Source organism: Amblyomma maculatum, chromosome 7 (assembly GCF_055883805.1).
Source record: "Amblyomma maculatum isolate TAMU_Amacu chromosome 7, ASM5588380v1, whole genome shotgun sequence".
NCBI classification, from domain to species: Eukaryota; Metazoa; Arthropoda; class Arachnida; order Ixodida; family Ixodidae; genus Amblyomma; species Amblyomma maculatum.
Window position 1 is genome coordinate 109398704 of NC_139350.1, and position 22063 is coordinate 109420766.

General features: G+C 47.3%; 4 non-coding genes across 4 annotated transcripts; all 4 read left to right on the plus strand.

Annotated features, from left to right (window-relative positions):
- On the plus strand, nucleotides 1-164 carry LOC146184404 (U1 spliceosomal RNA). The gene has a single exon (XR_014708960.1). It is a non-coding gene; the product is annotated as a U1 spliceosomal RNA (small nuclear RNA).
- A 6140-nt stretch (nucleotides 165-6304) lies between these two features.
- LOC146184405 (U1 spliceosomal RNA) lies at nucleotides 6305-6468 on the plus strand. Its single transcript, XR_014708961.1, has one exon. It is a non-coding gene; the product is annotated as a U1 spliceosomal RNA (small nuclear RNA).
- Nucleotides 6469-12608: 6140 nt separating this feature from the next.
- On the plus strand, nucleotides 12609-12772 carry LOC146184406 (U1 spliceosomal RNA). Its single transcript, XR_014708962.1, has one exon. It is a non-coding gene; the product is annotated as a U1 spliceosomal RNA (small nuclear RNA).
- A 6174-nt stretch (nucleotides 12773-18946) lies between these two features.
- Nucleotides 18947-19110, plus strand: LOC146184407 (U1 spliceosomal RNA). Its single transcript, XR_014708978.1, has one exon. It is a non-coding gene; the product is annotated as a U1 spliceosomal RNA (small nuclear RNA).
- The last annotated feature ends 2953 nt before the right edge of the window (nucleotides 19111-22063 follow it).

Here is a 22063-nt window from a genome sequence, read left to right on the forward strand (position 1 = left end):
ATACTTACCTGGTGCCGAGGCTACCGTGATCAGCAAGGCGGTGCCTCCAGGGAGAGGTGCGGGCATTGCACTACGCTCGTGCTGACCCCTGCCACTACCCCAAACTGGGGCAGATGGGGCATGCAATTTTTGGTAGTGGGGGACTGCGTTCGCGCTTTCCCCCTCGCTATACCATCAAAAGTCAGATTTTATAACTCATCGGCGGCTGTTTTGGTGCTGCTCCGTTGCAGGCACTTCGGTAATGCGAGGTCGTTCGCTTAAGGAGAGTTTAGTTACGTAATAATTCAGATCATAAATAGACAAACCTCGTGGAATGCACAGGTTTGCTTAGTAAGAAATGACCTTCAGCAGTCTATTTCGGATATTAAGTATCAGGGGAATCCCTCCTCTCCTCTATCATTTGCCTCTTATCGGCGTTAATTAGTCGCACTTTATCCGCCTAGAGCAAGTTTGTAGGTACACCATCGCTACTGTCGCTGGAAGAAAAAGGCGCAGTATCTGTCACACTTGCTCTGTGTGACAGATAATAATAATGAGATTCTTGTTGAGGGGGGAAGAGAAGGGGGGGGATTACACGGCCCTATAACTGTCTCCTGTACTTGCAGGGATACACCGCTACGGGGCCGAGTAGAGGGTAAGGGGGAATGAAAGAGGGGAGAGGAAGGGGGAGCGAAAGCGTTGTCGTTGGTAGTCAATGTCGAGGACCCCTGGAGAAAAATGCCAAACATGGAAGGGCAAACACTCGTACAACAAGGATTGGTGGATTTTGAAGCGGGGACGTGCCGCGCAAAGGAGAAAGCCTTCATGACATATGTAGAGATAATTATGAGGTTTAAAGAAAGGGAAAAAAAAAAAAAAGAAAATCTGATAGGGAGATTTGGAATGTCATGGATGCTTATGCTAGCAGTTGGATGCGCGCGGTGGGAGGAGTGGGGCCTTGCAGAAGGGGCAAAGAGCCTTGTGGGATAATATAGGAGGAGATAAGATAATAATAATAATAAAAAATAATAATAATAATAATAAAAAAGTAGTCTGAGGGCATATTTGAAATGCGACAGATAGGCTGGGAAGGAAGGGCCTTTGCAGAGGTTGCATGGGACCTTATGGGATATATAAAGGAAGAATTGATGATAATAAACACCACAAAAAAAAAAAAAAAGAAGAGGGAGAAAAAAAAAAAGTCTGAGGGGATTATTTGAAATGCAGGAGATAGGGCCTTTGCAGAAGGTGGATGGGACCTTATGGAATATGTAACGGAGCAATTGATGATACTAAACAGACAAAAGAAAAAAAAAAAAGAAGAGAGGGAAAAAAAAAAGTAGTCTGAGGGCATTAGTTGAAATGCAACAGATAGGCTGTGAAGGAAGGGCCTTTGCAGAGGGTGGATGGGACCTTATGGGATATATAAAGGAAGAATTGATGATAATAAACACCACAAAAAAAAAAATAATAATAAGTGGAGGGAGAAAAAAAAAAAAAAGTAGTCTGAGGGGATTATTTGAGATGGAGGAGATAGGGCCTTTGCAGAAGGTGGATGGGACCTTATGGAATATGTAACGGAGCAATTGATGATACTAAACAGACAAAAGAAAAAAAAAAAAAGAAGAGAGGGAAAAAAAAAGTAGTCTGAGGGCATTAGTTGAAATGCAACAGATAGGCTGTGAAGGAAGGGCCTTTGCAGAGGGTGGATGGGACCTTATGGGATATATAAAGGAAGAATTGATGATAATAAACACCACAAAAAAAAAAAAAATAATAAGTGGAGGGAGAAAAAAAAAAAAAAGTAGTCTGAGGGGATTATTTGAGATGGAGGAGATAGGGCCTTTGCAGAAGGTGGATGGGACCTTATGGAATATGTAACGGAGCAATTGATGATACTAAACAGACAAAAGAAAAAAAAAAAAAGAAGAGAGGGAAAAAAAAAGTAGTCTGAGGGCATTAGTTGAAATGCAACAGATAGGCTGTGAAGGAAGGGCCTTTGCAGAGGGTGGATGGGACCTTATGGGATATATAAAGGAAGAATTGATGATAATAAACACCACAAAAAAAAAAAAAAATAATAAGTGGAGGGAGAAAAAAAAAAAAAAGTAGTCTGAGGGGATTATTTGAGATGGAGGAGATAGGGCCTTTGCAGAAGGTGCATGGGACCTTATGGAATATGTAACGGAGGAATTGATAATGATAAACACACACACACAGAAAAAAAAAAAAAAAGATTCTGTGGGCATTACATAAATTGGTAGAGATAAAAGTTAGACGATTTGCGGGCAGTTGGTTGCGCGCAGGAGTGAGAGAAGGTCCTTGTGCAAAAAGGCCTTATAGGACTTAAAGAAAAAAAAAAAACACAAACAGAATAATGATAATAAAAAAAAAAAAAATGGAACTGGTGCTATGCGGGGAATAGCGCGGGAGTGGCACACTGAATTGGTGAGAGTTGCTGGCAATAATTTGCGCACTAGGGGAAGATGGAAAGTGTTCACAGTTTTGCACTTATAGTCCACTGTCCCGTAGGAATAACAGGAGCACTTTTAGGGCACTTTGCACTTTGTGGGGAGGGCCAGACGGGTGAAGGATCTCACATGTGTTAGCACAGGGAAGTCCAAGATTTCGGTAACCTTCCCGAAGGAGGTGTCGCGGTTGCGAGTACACAGGGCACATACACAGAACGTGTTCGAGTGTTTCTGCGTCACCGCACGACGCATACAGGGGAGACATTCCTCGTAGTCGGCTAGCGCGCACACCGGTCCAAACACATCCGATGCGGAGGCGCAACAGCAGAACATAGTCTCTCCGGGCGAAGAGGCGAGTATTAACTGCACGGAAGGGGTGGCCGCTGGCGATGCGAGGGTCAGGGTGGTGGGAAATGGTGTGTCGCGCGATTGCAAGACGAGCACAGTCATATGTAGTGTTGTCCGCGCACATGGGAACGGACGGGTGGTGGGCTGATCGAGCGAGCTCATCAGCAAGTTCGTTGCCCCCTATCCCACAGTGCGATGGGATCCATTGTAGGACTGTATCGCAGCCGGATTCGGCGAGGCGTTGGAAGTTGCGTGCGCATACTTGCAGTAGGCGAGGTCCTTTGCTAGGCTGCGCAAGGGCCTGAAGCGCTGCCCTCGAATCGGTGAGAATGGCAGCATTTTTAATTTCAGGGCTTTCCAGGAGCAGGGTGGCTGCCAGATTGAGTGCAGCTATCTCAGCTGTTTGTGACGAGGAAGGGAAGTGTAGCCTGCATAATTTAGAGGTGTCCAAGTCGGGAATCACACATGCGGCAGCTGCGGATTTTTCTTGCTGACGGACTGACCCATCAGTAAAGATGAGGGTTCGGTGACGAAAATCCGTGTGAATTTTGGATGCGGCCTCTTGCTGAAGGGCGCATACGGGCGTGTTTCGTTTGCTCTTCACCCCTGGGAGACCCTGATAGATGCGGGGCGGGCAGATTTCATGTGGGGGTTGTGGAGCAGCAAGGGGCGGTGGAGAGGGGCCCAGTATCTCACGGAAGAGGCACATGACACGACCGATGCGTGTGTTAGGTTTGGCTGAAATTCTGCGAAGAAGTTCAGAGCCATCTTGTGCTCGGTGAAGCCGCTCGATGTGGTTGAGGGCAGTTTTGAGTGCTCTTAGTGAGAGGGGGATGTTGCGGGTTTCTGCATAGGTCGCTGCCACCTGAGATCCGTTGGGGAGACCATATATGTGTCGTATGGCGTTCCTATGGCATGTGTCCAGCCTTTTCCATTGGAGTGGGCTGAGGCTGAGCAGGGGAAGGGCATACAATGCTCTGGCTGAGGCGATCGCTTCATGGATTCTTGCACAGAGCGGGGGAGAGGCTCCTTCACCTTTGGCAAGGAGACGAAGCGCTAGTTTACCTATGCGCTTGGTGTCTGCGCACACTTTATCCACCGCAAGGCGCCAGGTGATGCGGGCATCAATTTTGAGGCCGAGGTAAACAACCGTTGTGCGCCAAGGCAGGGGGGTTCCGTCCAGGCGAAGAGGGCGTGTTTTGTTGCGGGCTGCAGCACCACGGGGATGGTAGAGCAGGGCTTCAGTTTTTTCGGCCGACACTGCGAGGCCGACACTGCGAATAAACGCGGTGACAGCATCGAGCGCACGCTGAAGGTCGCGAAGCGATGAGGCGTTGCTGCGGGTTGTTGATGAGGCGAACAGGGCAACATCGTCCGCATATACACACACACGCGCAAACTCGCGCTCAGCACGGGGGAGACACAAGGGTAGTTGGGCCAGCACGATGTTGAATAGGAAAGGGCTCAGCACACTTCCCTGAGGGACACCGCATGGCACTGGACGGGGGGCACTACAGGTGTTGCCCACCTTCACGGAGAGTGTTCGCTCGCTGAGGAACGCACTGACGAAGTTCAGGAGGCGGCCGGTGGCACCAATGTTTTTTAGCGCGTCGATCACTGCCCAGTGAGGAAGACAATCGAAGGCGCTTCTGATGTCGAGCAGGATGAGGTATCCCACTTGGCTGGTGTTGCGGGCGTTTTCAAGGGTGCTGACAACATCCGCAATGCAGTCAGCAGTTGCTCGTAAGGGGCGAAAACCACTCTGCTGAGGCGCCAAGCACCCGCTTTCCGTAGCAAGCCACTCCAGTCTGCGAACTCTCTGAACTCTCGCGAATACTCTGACTCTGAACCGCGCCGTAAGGGAAGGGAGGAAGGTGGGAGTGAAAGTGGAATGAGAGAAAGGGGAGCCGTTGTGGAGGGCTACGGAGTAATTTCGACCACCTGAGGATCTTTAACGTGCGCTGACATCGCACCAGCACACGGACGCCACTTCGTTTTGCCTCCATCGAAAAACGCAGCCGCCGTGGTCGGGTTCGGACCCGGGAACTCCGGCACAGTAGTCGGGCGCGTCTTACCACTGCATCACTCACTCACGGCGGGGGCCGTCTACGCCACGTGGTTTATTAGATTTGTTTAAACTGATAGGAATTATATTCGGAGCGAAGCGAAATACACGCAGATTTGCATGTGCTTTTTGTTAAATTGCCGAAATTAGGGTACTGTTTAGTATAGTACGAGAGACGCAGAATGCTCTAATTTCATTCGAAATAGTAATTGTCGTCTAAGCCAAGTGGTTTATAAGGAAAAACAAAAAACAAGTAAGCACGTATGCGTGCCACCTCCACAAGCTGCGTTGCCTGCTCGATTTCTGACGCTGCTTTCCCCACGTAGTCTTTGTACACTGTCTCCGAGTATGAAAGGGAACTATCAGTTTGCTCAAAAAGACGGTTCGTTTTATTTTCTCAAGTAAAGGCGAAAATTACTTTTGGACGTTACATTTATAATCAATAAAACACACAAAAAAGTATACTTGACACATAAACGACAGAGGAACGGGTAACTTAATGAATGGCATAACTTTGCTGCTTTTCATATTGAACAACCCTACGCAGACCGTGAGGGTTAACTTTTTCATATTTGCGCTATGTAAAGCAAGGCGAGGGTCGTGGATGAGCAAACAGGTCAGTGCGTTGAAAAGAAACAGGTAGAAAGGTGGTGAAATGAATTGAAAAAAAAAAAAAGAAAAAAAAAAACACGGCAGGTATAGAAAGCACGTTAAATCCTAGGACACTTAATGTATGTTAGCACGAAGAGGGAAATGGAGGTAGGGCGTGGTTAGCGGAATATCGGGAAGGAATACGGGACCTCTACAAAGAACGTGCGCAAAAAAAAAGACAAGGAAAAAAGTTCGAAAGAAAAAGCCCGGAAAAGAGTAAAAAAAAGAAAAAACTGCTGAGAGGGCGAGGATTGTAGCCGTGACGCAGGTTCAACGTTACCCTTGTCAAGTGATAGTCCCGTGGCACACTACTACAATGCGATCGGAGTCCGTGACGCCACTTGCGAGACTCACGGGAATGGTTTATTGCCGGAAACGCGCGAATCGCTGGGACTTTCTCCGGTACGAACTGCTTGGGGGCACGAACTCTGCACGCTCAATCGCTCAATACGCTGCAGTGCATTGCCGCAGTAGAGGAATGCGAGAAGTTGGAAGGCTGGTGAGGTGGCGCCACCACCCGTTAAACATGTCTATTAGCAACACTGAGACATACGCCAGCGTGTTGTGCGAGTTTGTAGCCTATTTTGTGCACATATAATGGTCAGTAGGCTTCTACAAAATAGTTTTGAATTAACAGCTTGAGAGTTCGCAAGAAAACATTTGTTATTCTCCGGGTGGACAAGCAACACGGAGCAGGGAGAGGCACGTTCTTTTATTTCCCAACGGTCGTAACTTGAGCAGAAGGCGGTGTCTCTGTAGGTTGCCTCCGCGGCAGAGACGTCGTCCAAGCATACTTACCTGGTGCCGAGGCTACCGTGATCAGCAAGGCGGTGCCTCCAGGGAGAGGTGCGGGCATTGCACTACGCTCGTGCTGACCCCTGCCACTACCCCAAACTGGGGCAGATGGGGCATGCAATTTTTGGTAGTGGGGGACTGCGTTCGCGCTTTCCCCCTCGCTATACCATCAAAAGTCAGATTTTATAACTCATCGGCGGCTGTTTTGGTGCTGCTCCGTTGCAGGCACTTCGGTAATGCGAGGTCGTTCGCTTAAGGAGAGTTTAGTTACGTAATAATTCAGATCATAAATAGACAAACCTCGTGGAATGCACAGGTTTGCTTAGTAAGAAATGACCTTCAGCAGTCTATTTCGGATATTAAGTATCAGGGGAATCCCTCCTCTCCTCTATCATTTGCCTCTTATCGGCGTTAATTAGTCGCACTTTATCCGCCTAGAGCAAGTTTGTAGGTACACCATCGCTACTGTCGCTGGAAGAAAAAGGCGCAGTATCTGTCACACTTGCTCTGTGTGACAGATAATAATAATGAGATTCTTGTTGAGGGGGGAAGAGAAGGGGGGGGATTACACGGCCCTATAACTGTCTCCTGTACTTGCAGGGATACACCGCTACGGGGCCGAGTAGAGGGTAAGGGGGAATGAAAGAGGGGAGAGGAAGGGGGAGCGAAAGCGTTGTCGTTGGTAGTCAATGTCGAGGACCCCTGGAGAAAAATGCCAAACATGGAAGGGCAAACACTCGTACAACAAGGATTGGTGGATTTTGAAGCGGGGACGTGCCGCGCAAAGGAGAAAGCCTTCATGACATATGTAGAGATAATTATGAGGTTTAAAGAAAGGGAAAAAAAAAAAAAAGAAAATCTGATAGGGAGATTTGGAATGTCATGGATGCTTATGCTAGCAGTTGGATGCGCGCGGTGGGAGGAGTGGGGCCTTGCAGAAGGGGCAAAGAGCCTTGTGGGATAATATAGGAGGAGATAAGATAATAATAATAATAAAAAATAATAATAATAATAATAAAAAAGTAGTCTGAGGGCATATTTGAAATGCGACAGATAGGCTGGGAAGGAAGGGCCTTTGCAGAGGTTGCATGGGACCTTATGGGATATATAAAGGAAGAATTGATGATAATAAACACCACAAAAAAAAAAAAAAAGAAGAGGGAGAAAAAAAAAAAGTCTGAGGGGATTATTTGAAATGCAGGAGATAGGGCCTTTGCAGAAGGTGGATGGGACCTTATGGAATATGTAACGGAGCAATTGATGATACTAAACAGACAAAAGAAAAAAAAAAAAGAAGAGAGGGAAAAAAAAAAGTAGTCTGAGGGCATTAGTTGAAATGCAACAGATAGGCTGTGAAGGAAGGGCCTTTGCAGAGGGTGGATGGGACCTTATGGGATATATAAAGGAAGAATTGATGATAATAAACACCACAAAAAAAAAAATAATAATAAGTGGAGGGAGAAAAAAAAAAAAAAGTAGTCTGAGGGGATTATTTGAGATGGAGGAGATAGGGCCTTTGCAGAAGGTGGATGGGACCTTATGGAATATGTAACGGAGCAATTGATGATACTAAACAGACAAAAGAAAAAAAAAAAAAGAAGAGAGGGAAAAAAAAAGTAGTCTGAGGGCATTAGTTGAAATGCAACAGATAGGCTGTGAAGGAAGGGCCTTTGCAGAGGGTGGATGGGACCTTATGGGATATATAAAGGAAGAATTGATGATAATAAACACCACAAAAAAAAAAAAAATAATAAGTGGAGGGAGAAAAAAAAAAAAAAGTAGTCTGAGGGGATTATTTGAGATGGAGGAGATAGGGCCTTTGCAGAAGGTGGATGGGACCTTATGGAATATGTAACGGAGCAATTGATGATACTAAACAGACAAAAGAAAAAAAAAAAAAGAAGAGAGGGAAAAAAAAAGTAGTCTGAGGGCATTAGTTGAAATGCAACAGATAGGCTGTGAAGGAAGGGCCTTTGCAGAGGGTGGATGGGACCTTATGGGATATATAAAGGAAGAATTGATGATAATAAACACCACAAAAAAAAAAAAAAATAATAAGTGGAGGGAGAAAAAAAAAAAAAAGTAGTCTGAGGGGATTATTTGAGATGGAGGAGATAGGGCCTTTGCAGAAGGTGCATGGGACCTTATGGAATATGTAACGGAGGAATTGATAATGATAAACACACACACACAGAAAAAAAAAAAAAAAGATTCTGTGGGCATTACATAAATTGGTAGAGATAAAAGTTAGACGATTTGCGGGCAGTTGGTTGCGCGCAGGAGTGAGAGAAGGTCCTTGTGCAAAAAGGCCTTATAGGACTTAAAGAAAAAAAAAAAACACAAACAGAATAATGATAATAAAAAAAAAAAAAATGGAACTGGTGCTATGCGGGGAATAGCGCGGGAGTGGCACACTGAATTGGTGAGAGTTGCTGGCAATAATTTGCGCACTAGGGGAAGATGGAAAGTGTTCACAGTTTTGCACTTATAGTCCACTGTCCCGTAGGAATAACAGGAGCACTTTTAGGGCACTTTGCACTTTGTGGGGAGGGCCAGACGGGTGAAGGATCTCACATGTGTTAGCACAGGGAAGTCCAAGATTTCGGTAACCTTCCCGAAGGAGGTGTCGCGGTTGCGAGTACACAGGGCACATACACAGAACGTGTTCGAGTGTTTCTGCGTCACCGCACGACGCATACAGGGGAGACATTCCTCGTAGTCGGCTAGCGCGCACACCGGTCCAAACACATCCGATGCGGAGGCGCAACAGCAGAACATAGTCTCTCCGGGCGAAGAGGCGAGTATTAACTGCACGGAAGGGGTGGCCGCTGGCGATGCGAGGGTCAGGGTGGTGGGAAATGGTGTGTCGCGCGATTGCAAGACGAGCACAGTCATATGTAGTGTTGTCCGCGCACATGGGAACGGACGGGTGGTGGGCTGATCGAGCGAGCTCATCAGCAAGTTCGTTGCCCCCTATCCCACAGTGCGATGGGATCCATTGTAGGACTGTATCGCAGCCGGATTCGGCGAGGCGTTGGAAGTTGCGTGCGCATACTTGCAGTAGGCGAGGTCCTTTGCTAGGCTGCGCAAGGGCCTGAAGCGCTGCCCTCGAATCGGTGAGAATGGCAGCATTTTTAATTTCAGGGCTTTCCAGGAGCAGGGTGGCTGCCAGATTGAGTGCAGCTATCTCAGCTGTTTGTGACGAGGAAGGGAAGTGTAGCCTGCATAATTTAGAGGTGTCCAAGTCGGGAATCACACATGCGGCAGCTGCGGATTTTTCTTGCTGACGGACTGACCCATCAGTAAAGATGAGGGTTCGGTGACGAAAATCCGTGTGAATTTTGGATGCGGCCTCTTGCTGAAGGGCGCATACGGGCGTGTTTCGTTTGCTCTTCACCCCTGGGAGACCCTGATAGATGCGGGGCGGGCAGATTTCATGTGGGGGTTGTGGAGCAGCAAGGGGCGGTGGAGAGGGGCCCAGTATCTCACGGAAGAGGCACATGACACGACCGATGCGTGTGTTAGGTTTGGCTGAAATTCTGCGAAGAAGTTCAGAGCCATCTTGTGCTCGGTGAAGCCGCTCGATGTGGTTGAGGGCAGTTTTGAGTGCTCTTAGTGAGAGGGGGATGTTGCGGGTTTCTGCATAGGTCGCTGCCACCTGAGATCCGTTGGGGAGACCATATATGTGTCGTATGGCGTTCCTATGGCATGTGTCCAGCCTTTTCCATTGGAGTGGGCTGAGGCTGAGCAGGGGAAGGGCATACAATGCTCTGGCTGAGGCGATCGCTTCATGGATTCTTGCACAGAGCGGGGGAGAGGCTCCTTCACCTTTGGCAAGGAGACGAAGCGCTAGTTTACCTATGCGCTTGGTGTCTGCGCACACTTTATCCACCGCAAGGCGCCAGGTGATGCGGGCATCAATTTTGAGGCCGAGGTAAACAACCGTTGTGCGCCAAGGCAGGGGGGTTCCGTCCAGGCGAAGAGGGCGTGTTTTGTTGCGGGCTGCAGCACCACGGGGATGGTAGAGCAGGGCTTCAGTTTTTTCGGCCGACACTGCGAGGCCGACACTGCGAATAAACGCGGTGACAGCATCGAGCGCACGCTGAAGGTCGCGAAGCGATGAGGCGTTGCTGCGGGTTGTTGATGAGGCGAACAGGGCAACATCGTCCGCATATACACACACACGCGCAAACTCGCGCTCAGCACGGGGGAGACACAAGGGTAGTTGGGCCAGCACGATGTTGAATAGGAAAGGGCTCAGCACACTTCCCTGAGGGACACCGCATGGCACTGGACGGGGGGCACTACAGGTGTTGCCCACCTTCACGGAGAGTGTTCGCTCGCTGAGGAACGCACTGACGAAGTTCAGGAGGCGGCCGGTGGCACCAATGTTTTTTAGCGCGTCGATCACTGCCCAGTGAGGAAGACAATCGAAGGCGCTTCTGATGTCGAGCAGGATGAGGTATCCCACTTGGCTGGTGTTGCGGGCGTTTTCAAGGGTGCTGACAACATCCGCAATGCAGTCAGCAGTTGCTCGTAAGGGGCGAAAACCACTCTGCTGAGGCGCCAAGCACCCGCTTTCCGTAGCAAGCCACTCCAGTCTGCGAACTCTCTGAACTCTCGCGAATACTCTGACTCTGAACCGCGCCGTAAGGGAAGGGAGGAAGGTGGGAGTGAAAGTGGAATGAGAGAAAGGGGAGCCGTTGTGGAGGGCTACGGAGTAATTTCGACCACCTGAGGATCTTTAACGTGCGCTGACATCGCACCAGCACACGGACGCCACTTCGTTTTGCCTCCATCGAAAAACGCAGCCGCCGTGGTCGGGTTCGGACCCGGGAACTCCGGCACAGTAGTCGGGCGCGTCTTACCACTGCATCACTCACTCACGGCGGGGGCCGTCTACGCCACGTGGTTTATTAGATTTGTTTAAACTGATAGGAATTATATTCGGAGCGAAGCGAAATACACGCAGATTTGCATGTGCTTTTTGTTAAATTGCCGAAATTAGGGTACTGTTTAGTATAGTACGAGAGACGCAGAATGCTCTAATTTCATTCGAAATAGTAATTGTCGTCTAAGCCAAGTGGTTTATAAGGAAAAACAAAAAACAAGTAAGCACGTATGCGTGCCACCTCCACAAGCTGCGTTGCCTGCTCGATTTCTGACGCTGCTTTCCCCACGTAGTCTTTGTACACTGTCTCCGAGTATGAAAGGGAACTATCAGTTTGCTCAAAAAGACGGTTCGTTTTATTTTCTCAAGTAAAGGCGAAAATTACTTTTGGACGTTACATTTATAATCAATAAAACACACAAAAAAGTATACTTGACACATAAACGACAGAGGAACGGGTAACTTAATGAATGGCATAACTTTGCTGCTTTTCATATTGAACAACCCTACGCAGACCGTGAGGGTTAACTTTTTCATATTTGCGCTATGTAAAGCAAGGCGAGGGTCGTGGATGAGCAAACAGGTCAGTGCGTTGAAAAGAAACAGGTAGAAAGGTGGTGAAATGAATTGAAAAAAAAAAAAAGAAAAAAAAAAACACGGCAGGTATAGAAAGCACGTTAAATCCTAGGACACTTAATGTATGTTAGCACGAAGAGGGAAATGGAGGTAGGGCGTGGTTAGCGGAATATCGGGAAGGAATACGGGACCTCTACAAAGAACGTGCGCAAAAAAAAAGACAAGGAAAAAAGTTCGAAAGAAAAAGCCCGGAAAAGAGTAAAAAAAAGAAAAAACTGCTGAGAGGGCGAGGATTGTAGCCGTGACGCAGGTTCAACGTTACCCTTGTCAAGTGATAGTCCCGTGGCACACTACTACAATGCGATCGGAGTCCGTGACGCCACTTGCGAGACTCACGGGAATGGTTTATTGCCGGAAACGCGCGAATCGCTGGGACTTTCTCCGGTACGAACTGCTTGGGGGCACGAACTCTGCACGCTCAATCGCTCAATACGCTGCAGTGCATTGCCGCAGTAGAGGAATGCGAGAAGTTGGAAGGCTGGTGAGGTGGCGCCACCACCCGTTAAACATGTCTATTAGCAACACTGAGACATACGCCAGCGTGTTGTGCGAGTTTGTAGCCTATTTTGTGCACATATAATGGTCAGTAGGCTTCTACAAAATAGTTTTGAATTAACAGCTTGAGAGTTCGCAAGAAAACATTTGTTATTCTCCGGGTGGACAAGCAACACGGAGCAGGGAGAGGCACGTTCTTTTATTTCCCAACGGTCGTAACTTGAGCAGAAGGCGGTGTCTCTGTAGGTTGCCTCCGCGGCAGAGACGTCGTCCAAGCATACTTACCTGGTGCCGAGGCTACCGTGATCAGCAAGGCGGTGCCTCCAGGGAGAGGTGCGGGCATTGCACTACGCTCGTGCTGACCCCTGCCACTACCCCAAACTGGGGCAGATGGGGCATGCAATTTTTGGTAGTGGGGGACTGCGTTCGCGCTTTCCCCCTCGCTATACCATCAAAAGTCAGATTTTATAACTCATCGGCGGCTGTTTTGGTGCTGCTCCGTTGCAGGCACTTCGGTAATGCGAGGTCGTTCGCTTAAGGAGAGTTTAGTTACGTAATAATTCAGATCATAAATAGACAAACCTCGTGGAATGCACAGGTTTGCTTAGTAAGAAATGACCTTCAGCAGTCTATTTCGGATATTAAGTATCAGGGGAATCCCTCCTCTCCTCTATCATTTGCCTCTTATCGGCGTTAATTAGTCGCACTTTATCCGCCTAGAGCAAGTTTGTAGGTACACCATCGCTACTGTCGCTGGAAGAAAAAGGCGCAGTATCTGTCACACTTGCTCTGTGTGACAGATAATAATAATGAGATTCTTGTTGAGGGGGGAAGAGAAGGGGGGGGATTACACGGCCCTATAACTGTCTCCTGTACTTGCAGGGATACACCGCTACGGGGCCGAGTAGAGGGTAAGGGGGAATGAAAGAGGGGAGAGGAAGGGGGAGCGAAAGCGTTGTCGTTGGTAGTCAATGTCGAGGACCCCTGGAGAAAAATGCCAAACATGGAAGGGCAAACACTCGTACAACAAGGATTGGTGGATTTTGAAGCGGGGACGTGCCGCGCAAAGGAGAAAGCCTTCATGACATATGTAGAGATAATTATGAGGTTTAAAGAAAGGGAAAAAAAAAAAAAAGAAAATCTGATAGGGAGATTTGGAATGTCATGGATGCTTATGCTAGCAGTTGGATGCGCGCGGTGGGAGGAGTGGGGCCTTGCAGAAGGGGCAAAGAGCCTTGTGGGATAATATAGGAGGAGATAAGATAATAATAATAATAAAAAATAATAATAATAATAATAAAAAAGTAGTCTGAGGGCATATTTGAAATGCGACAGATAGGCTGGGAAGGAAGGGCCTTTGCAGAGGTTGCATGGGACCTTATGGGATATATAAAGGAAGAATTGATGATAATAAACACCACAAAAAAAAAAAAAAAGAAGAGGGAGAAAAAAAAAAAGTCTGAGGGGATTATTTGAAATGCAGGAGATAGGGCCTTTGCAGAAGGTGGATGGGACCTTATGGAATATGTAACGGAGCAATTGATGATACTAAACAGACAAAAGAAAAAAAAAAAAGAAGAGAGGGAAAAAAAAAAGTAGTCTGAGGGCATTAGTTGAAATGCAACAGATAGGCTGTGAAGGAAGGGCCTTTGCAGAGGGTGGATGGGACCTTATGGGATATATAAAGGAAGAATTGATGATAATAAACACCACAAAAAAAAAAATAATAATAAGTGGAGGGAGAAAAAAAAAAAAAAGTAGTCTGAGGGGATTATTTGAGATGGAGGAGATAGGGCCTTTGCAGAAGGTGGATGGGACCTTATGGAATATGTAACGGAGCAATTGATGATACTAAACAGACAAAAGAAAAAAAAAAAAAGAAGAGAGGGAAAAAAAAAGTAGTCTGAGGGCATTAGTTGAAATGCAACAGATAGGCTGTGAAGGAAGGGCCTTTGCAGAGGGTGGATGGGACCTTATGGGATATATAAAGGAAGAATTGATGATAATAAACACCACAAAAAAAAAAAAAATAATAAGTGGAGGGAGAAAAAAAAAAAAAAGTAGTCTGAGGGGATTATTTGAGATGGAGGAGATAGGGCCTTTGCAGAAGGTGGATGGGACCTTATGGAATATGTAACGGAGCAATTGATGATACTAAACAGACAAAAGAAAAAAAAAAAAAGAAGAGAGGGAAAAAAAAAGTAGTCTGAGGGCATTAGTTGAAATGCAACAGATAGGCTGTGAAGGAAGGGCCTTTGCAGAGGGTGGATGGGACCTTATGGGATATATAAAGGAAGAATTGATGATAATAAACACCACAAAAAAAAAAAAAAATAATAAGTGGAGGGAGAAAAAAAAAAAAAAGTAGTCTGAGGGGATTATTTGAGATGGAGGAGATAGGGCCTTTGCAGAAGGTGCATGGGACCTTATGGAATATGTAACGGAGGAATTGATAATGATAAACACACACACACAGAAAAAAAAAAAAAAAGATTCTGTGGGCATTACATAAATTGGTAGAGATAAAAGTTAGACGATTTGCGGGCAGTTGGTTGCGCGCAGGAGTGAGAGAAGGTCCTTGTGCAAAAAGGCCTTATAGGACTTAAAGAAAAAAAAAAAACACAAACAGAATAATGATAATAAAAAAAAAAAAAATGGAACTGGTGCTATGCGGGGAATAGCGCGGGAGTGGCACACTGAATTGGTGAGAGTTGCTGGCAATAATTTGCGCACTAGGGGAAGATGGAAAGTGTTCACAGTTTTGCACTTATAGTCCACTGTCCCGTAGGAATAACAGGAGCACTTTTAGGGCACTTTGCACTTTGTGGGGAGGGCCAGACGGGTGAAGGATCTCACATGTGTTAGCACAGGGAAGTCCAAGATTTCGGTAACCTTCCCGAAGGAGGTGTCGCGGTTGCGAGTACACAGGGCACATACACAGAACGTGTTCGAGTGTTTCTGCGTCACCGCACGACGCATACAGGGGAGACATTCCTCGTAGTCGGCTAGCGCGCACACCGGTCCAAACACATCCGATGCGGAGGCGCAACAGCAGAACATAGTCTCTCCGGGCGAAGAGGCGAGTATTAACTGCACGGAAGGGGTGGCCGCTGGCGATGCGAGGGTCAGGGTGGTGGGAAATGGTGTGTCGCGCGATTGCAAGACGAGCACAGTCATATGTAGTGTTGTCCGCGCACATGGGAACGGACGGGTGGTGGGCTGATCGAGCGAGCTCATCAGCAAGTTCGTTGCCCCCTATCCCACAGTGCGATGGGATCCATTGTAGGACTGTATCGCAGCCGGATTCGGCGAGGCGTTGGAAGTTGCGTGCGCATACTTGCAGTAGGCGAGGTCCTTTGCTAGGCTGCGCAAGGGCCTGAAGCGCTGCCCTCGAATCGGTGAGAATGGCAGCATTTTTAATTTCAGGGCTTTCCAGGAGCAGGGTGGCTGCCAGATTGAGTGCAGCTATCTCAGCTGTTTGTGACGAGGAAGGGAAGTGTAGCCTGCATAATTTAGAGGTGTCCAAGTCGGGAATCACACATGCGGCAGCTGCGGATTTTTCTTGCTGACGGACTGACCCATCAGTAAAGATGAGGGTTCGGTGACGAAAATCCGTGTGAATTTTGGATGCGGCCTCTTGCTGAAGGGCGCATACGGGCGTGTTTCGTTTGCTCTTCACCCCTGGGAGACCCTGATAGATGCGGGGCGGGCAGATTTCATGTGGGGGTTGTGGAGCAGCAAGGGGCGGTGGAGAGGGGCCCAGTATCTCACGGAAGAGGCACATGACACGACCGATGCGTGTGTTAGGTTTGGCTGAAATTCTGCGAAGAAGTTCAGAGCCATCTTGTGCTCGGTGAAGCCGCTCGATGTGGTTGAGGGCAGTTTTGAGTGCTCTTAGTGAGAGGGGGATGTTGCGGGTTTCTGCATAGGTCGCTGCCACCTGAGATCCGTTGGGGAGACCATATATGTGTCGTATGGCGTTCCTATGGCATGTGTCCAGCCTTTTCCATTGGAGTGGGCTGAGGCTGAGCAGGGGAAGGGGTATGCCCTTCCCCTGCTCAGCCTCAGCCCACTCCAATCTGGCTCTGGCTGAGGCGATCGCTTCATGGATTCTTGCACAGAGCGGGGGAGAGGCTCCTTCACCTTTGGCAAGGAGACGAAGCGCTAGTTTACCTATGCGCTTGGTGTCTGCGCACACTTTATCCACCGCAAGGCGCCAGGTGATGCGGGCATCAATTTTGAGGCCGAGGTAAACAACCGTTGTGCGCCAAGGCAGGGGGGTTCCGTCCAGGCGAAGAGGGCGTGTTTTGTTGCGGGCTGCAGCACCACGGGGATGGTAGAGCAGGGCTTCAGTTTTTTCGGCCGACACTGCGAGGCCGACACTGCGAATAAACGCGGTGACAGCATCGAGCGCACGCTGAAGGTCGCGAAGCGATGAGGCGTTGCTGCGGGTTGTTGATGAGGCGAACAGGGCAACATCGTCCGCATATACACACACACGCGCAAACTCGCGCTCAGCACGGGGGAGACACAAGGGTAGTTGGGCCAGCACGATGTTGAATAGGAAAGGGCTCAGCACACTTCCCTGAGGGACACCGCATGGCACTGGACGGGGGGCACTACAGGTGTTGCCCACCTTCACGGAGAGTGTTCGCTCGCTGAGGAACGCACTGACGAAGTTCAGGAGGCGGCCGGTGGCACCAATGTTTTTTAGCGCGTCGATCACTGCCCAGTGAGGAAGACAATCGAAGGCGCTTCTGATGTCGAGCAGGATGAGGTATCCCACTTGGCTGGTGTTGCGGGCGTTTTCAAGGGTGCTGACAACATCCGCAATGCAGTCAGCAGTTGCTCGTAAGGGGCGAAAACCACTCTGCTGAGGCGCCAAGCACCCGCTTTCCGTAGCAAGCCACTCCAGTCTGCGAACTCTCTGAACTCTCGCGAATACTCTGACTCTGAACCGCGCCGTAAGGGAAGGGAGGAAGGTGGGAGTGAAAGTGGAATGAGAGAAAGGGGAGCCGTTGTGGAGGGCTACGGAGTAATTTCGACCACCTGAGGATCTTTAACGTGCGCTGACATCGCACCAGCACACGGACGCCACTTCGTTTTGCCTCCATCGAAAAACGCAGCCGCCGTGGTCGGGTTCGGACCCGGGAACTCCGGCACAGTAGTCGGGCGCGTCTTACCACTGCATCACTCACTCACGGCGGGGGCCGTCTACGCCACGTGGTTTATTAGATTTGTTTAAACTGATAGGAATTATATTCGGAGCGAAGCGAAATACACGCAGATTTGCATGTGCTTTTTGTTAAATTGCCGAAATTAGGGTACTGTTTAGTATAGTACGAGAGACGCAGAATGCTCTAATTTCATTCGAAATAGTAATTGTCGTCTAAGCCAAGTGGTTTATAAGGAAAAACAAAAAACAAGTAAGCACGTATGCGTGCCACCTCCACAAGCTGCGTTGCCTGCTCGATTTCTGACGCTGCTTTCCCCACGTAGTCTTTGTACACTGTCTCCGAGTATGAAAGGGAACTATCAGTTTGCTCAAAAAGACGGTTCGTTTTATTTTCTCAAGTAAAGGCGAAAATTACTTTTGGACGTTACATTTATAATCAATAAAACACACAAAAAAGTATACTTGACACATAAACGACAGAGGAACGGGTAACTTAATGAATGGCATAACTTTGCTGCTTTTCATATTGAACAACCCTACGCAGACCGTGAGGGTTAACTTTTTCATATTTGCGCTATGTAAAGCAAGGCGAGGGTCGTGGATGAGCAAACAGGTCAGTGCGTTGAAAAGAAACAGGTAGAAAGGTGGTGAAATGAATTGAAAAAAAAAAAAAGAAAAAAAAAAAACACGGCAGGTATAGAAAGCACGTTAAATCCTAGGACACTTAATGTATGTTAGCACGAAGAGGGAAATGGAGGTAGGGCGTGGTTAGCGGAATATCGGGAAGGAATACGGGACCTCTACAAAGAACGTGCGCAAAAAAAAAGACAAGGAAAAAAGTTCGAAAGAAAAAGCCCGGAAAAGAGTAAAAAAAAGAAAAAACTGCTGAGAGGGCGAGGATTGTAGCCGTGACGCAGGTTCAACGTTACCCTTGTCAAGTGATAGTCCCGTGGCACACTACTACAATGCGATCGGAGTCCGTGACGCCACTTGCGAGACTCACGGGAATGGTTTCTTGCCGGAAACGCGCGAATCGCTGGGACTTTCTCCGGTACGAACTGCTTGGGGGCACGAACTCTGCACGCTCAATCGCTCAATACGCTGCAGTGCATTGCCGCAGTAGAGGAATGCGAGAAGTTGGAAGGCTGGTGAGGTGGCGCCACCACCCGTTAAACATGTCTATTAGCAACACTGAGACATACGCCAGCGTGTTGTGCGAGTTTGTAGCCTATTTTGTGCACATATAATGGTCAGTAGGCTTCTACAAAATAGTTTTGAATTAACAGCTTGAGAGTTCGCAAGAAAACATTTGTTATTCTCCGGGTGGACAAGCAACACGGAGCAGGGAGAGGCACGTTCTTTTATTTCCCAACGGTCGTAACTTGAGCAGAAGGCGGTGTCTCTGTAGGTTGCCTCCGCGGCAGAGACGTCGTCCAAGCATACTTACCTGGTGCCGAGGCTACCGTGATCAGCAAGGCGGTGCCTCCAGGGAGAGGTGCGGGCATTGCACTACGCTCGTGCTGACCCCTGCCACTACCCCAAACTGGGGCAGATGGGGCATGCAATTTTTGGTAGTAGGGGACTACGTTCGCGCTTTCCCCCTCGCTATACCATCAAAAGTCAGATTTTATAACTCATCGGCGGCTGTTTTGGTGCTGCTCCGTTGCAGGCACTTCGGTAATGCGAGGTCGTTCGCTTAAGGAGAGTTTAGTTACGTAATAATTCAGATCATAAATAGACAAACCTCGTGGAATGCACAGGTTTGCTTAGTAAGAAATGACCTTCAGCAGTCTATTTCGGATATTAAGTATCAGGGGAATCCCTCCTCTCCTCTATCATTTGCCTCTTATCGGCGTTAATTAGTCGCACTTTATCCGCCTAGAGCAAGTTTGTAGGTACACCATCGCTACTGTCGCTGGAAGAAAAAGGCGCAGTATCTGTCACACTTGCTCTGTGTGACAGATAATAATAATGAGATTCTTGTTGAGGGGGGAAGAGAAGGGGGGGGATTACACGGCCCTATAACTGTCTCCTGTACTTGCAGGGATACACCGCTACGGGGCCGAGTAGAGGGTAAGGGGGAATGAAAGAGGGGAGAGGAAGGGGGAGCGAAAGCGTTGTCGTTGGTAGTCAATGTCGAGGACCCCTGGAGAAAAATGCCAAACATGGAAGGGCAAACACTCGTACAACAAGGATTGGTGGATTTTGAAGCGGGGACGTGCCGCGCAAAGGAGAAAGCCTTCATGACATATGTAGAGATAATTATGAGGTTTAAAGAAAGGGAAAAAAAAAAAAAAGAAAATCTGATAGGGAGATTTGGAATGTCATGGATGCTTATGCTAGCAGTTGGATGCGCGCGGTGGGAGGAGTGGGGCCTTGCAGAAGGGGCAAAGAGCCTTGTGGGATAATATAGGAGGAGATAAGATAATAATAATAATAAAAAATAATAATAATAATAATAAAAAAGTAGTCTGAGGGCATATTTGAAATGCGACAGATAGGCTGGGAAGGAAGGGCCTTTGCAGAGGTTGCATGGGACCTTATGGGATATATAAAGGAAGAATTGATGATAATAAACACCACAAAAAAAAAAAAAAAGAAGAGGGAGAAAAAAAAAAAGTCTGAGGGGATTATTTGAAATGCAGGAGATAGGGCCTTTGCAGAAGGTGGATGGGACCTTATGGAATATGTAACGGAGCAATTGATGATACTAAACAGACAAAAGAAAAAAAAAAAAAGAAGAGAGGGAAAAAAAAAGTAGTCTGAGGGCATTAGTTGAAATGCAACAGATAGGCTGTGAAGGAAGGGCCTTTGCAGAGGGTGGATGGGACCTTATGGGATATATAAAGGAAGAATTGATGATAATAAACACCACAAAAAAAAAAAAAAAGAAGAGGGAGAAAAAAAAAAAGTCTGAGGGGATTATTTGAAATGCAGGAGATAGGGCCTTTGCAGAAGGTGGATGGGACCTTATGGAATATGTAACGGAGCAATTGATGATACTAAACAGACAAAAGAAAAAAAAAAAAGAAGAGAGGGAAAAAAAAAAGTAGTCTGAGGGCATTAGTTGAAATGCAACAGATAGGCTGTGAAGGAAGGGCCTTTGCAGAGGGTGGATGGGACCTTATGGGATATATAAAGGAAGAATTGATGATAATAAACACCACAAAAAAAAAAATAATAATAAGTGGAGGGAGAAAAAAAAAAAAAAGTAGTCTGAGGGGATTATTTGAGATGGAGGAGATAGGGCCTTTGCAGAAGGTGGATGGGACCTTATGGAATATGTAACGGAGCAATTGATGATACTAAACAGACAAAAGAAAAAAAAAAAAAGAAGAGAGGGAAAAAAAAAGTAGTCTGAGGGCATTAGTTGAAATGCAACAGATAGGCTGTGAAGGAAGGGCCTTTGCAGAGGGTGGATGGGACCTTATGGGATATATAAAGGAAGAATTGATGATAATAAACACCACAAAAAAAAAAAAAATAATAAGTGGAGGGAGAAAAAAAAAAAAAGTAGTCTGAGGGGATTATTTGAGATGGAGGAGATAGGGCCTTTGCAGAAGGTGGATGGGACCTTATGGAATATGTAACGGAGCAATTGATGATACTAAACAGACAAAAGAAAAAAAAAAAAAAGAAGAGAGGGAAAAAAAAAGTAGTCTGAGGGCATTAGTTGAAATGCAACAGATAGGCTGTGAAGGAAGGGCCTTTGCAGAGGGTGGATGGGACCTTATGGGATATATAAAGGAAGAATTGATGATAATAAACACCACAAAAAAAAAAAAAAATAATAAGTGGAGGGAGAAAAAAAAAAAAAAGTAGTCTGAGGGGATTATTTGAGATGGAGGAGATAGGGCCTTTGCAGAAGGTGCATGGGACCTTATGGAATATGTAACGGAGGAATTGATAATGATAAACACACACACACAGAAAAAAAAAAAAAAAGATTCTGTGGGCATTACATAAATTGGTAGAGATAAAAGTTAGACGATTTGCGGGCAGTTGGTTGCGCGCAGGAGTGAGAGAAGGTCCTTGTGCAAAAAGGCCTTATAGGACTTAAAGAAAAAAAAAAAACACAAACAGAATAATGATAATAAAAAAAAAAAAATGGAACTGGTGCTATGCGGGGAATAGCGCGGGAGTGGCACACTGAATTGGTGAGAGTTGCTGGCAATAATTTGCGCACTAGGGGAAGATGGAAAGTGTTCACAGTTTTGCACTTATAGTCCACTGTCCCGTAGGAATAACAGGAGCACTTTTAGGGCACTTTGCACTTTGTGGGGAGGGCCAGACGGGTGAAGGATCTCACATGTGTTAGCACAGGGAAGTCCAAGATTTCGGTAACCTTCCCGAAGGAGGTGTCGCGGTTGCGAGTACACAGGGCACATACACAGAACGTGTTCGAGTGTTTCTGCGTCACCGCACGACGCATACAGGGGAGACATTCCTCGTAGTCGGCTAGCGCGCACACCGGTCCAAACACATCCGATGCGGAGGCGCAACAGCAGAACATAGTCTCTCCGGGCGAAGAGGCGAGTATTAACTGCACGGAAGGG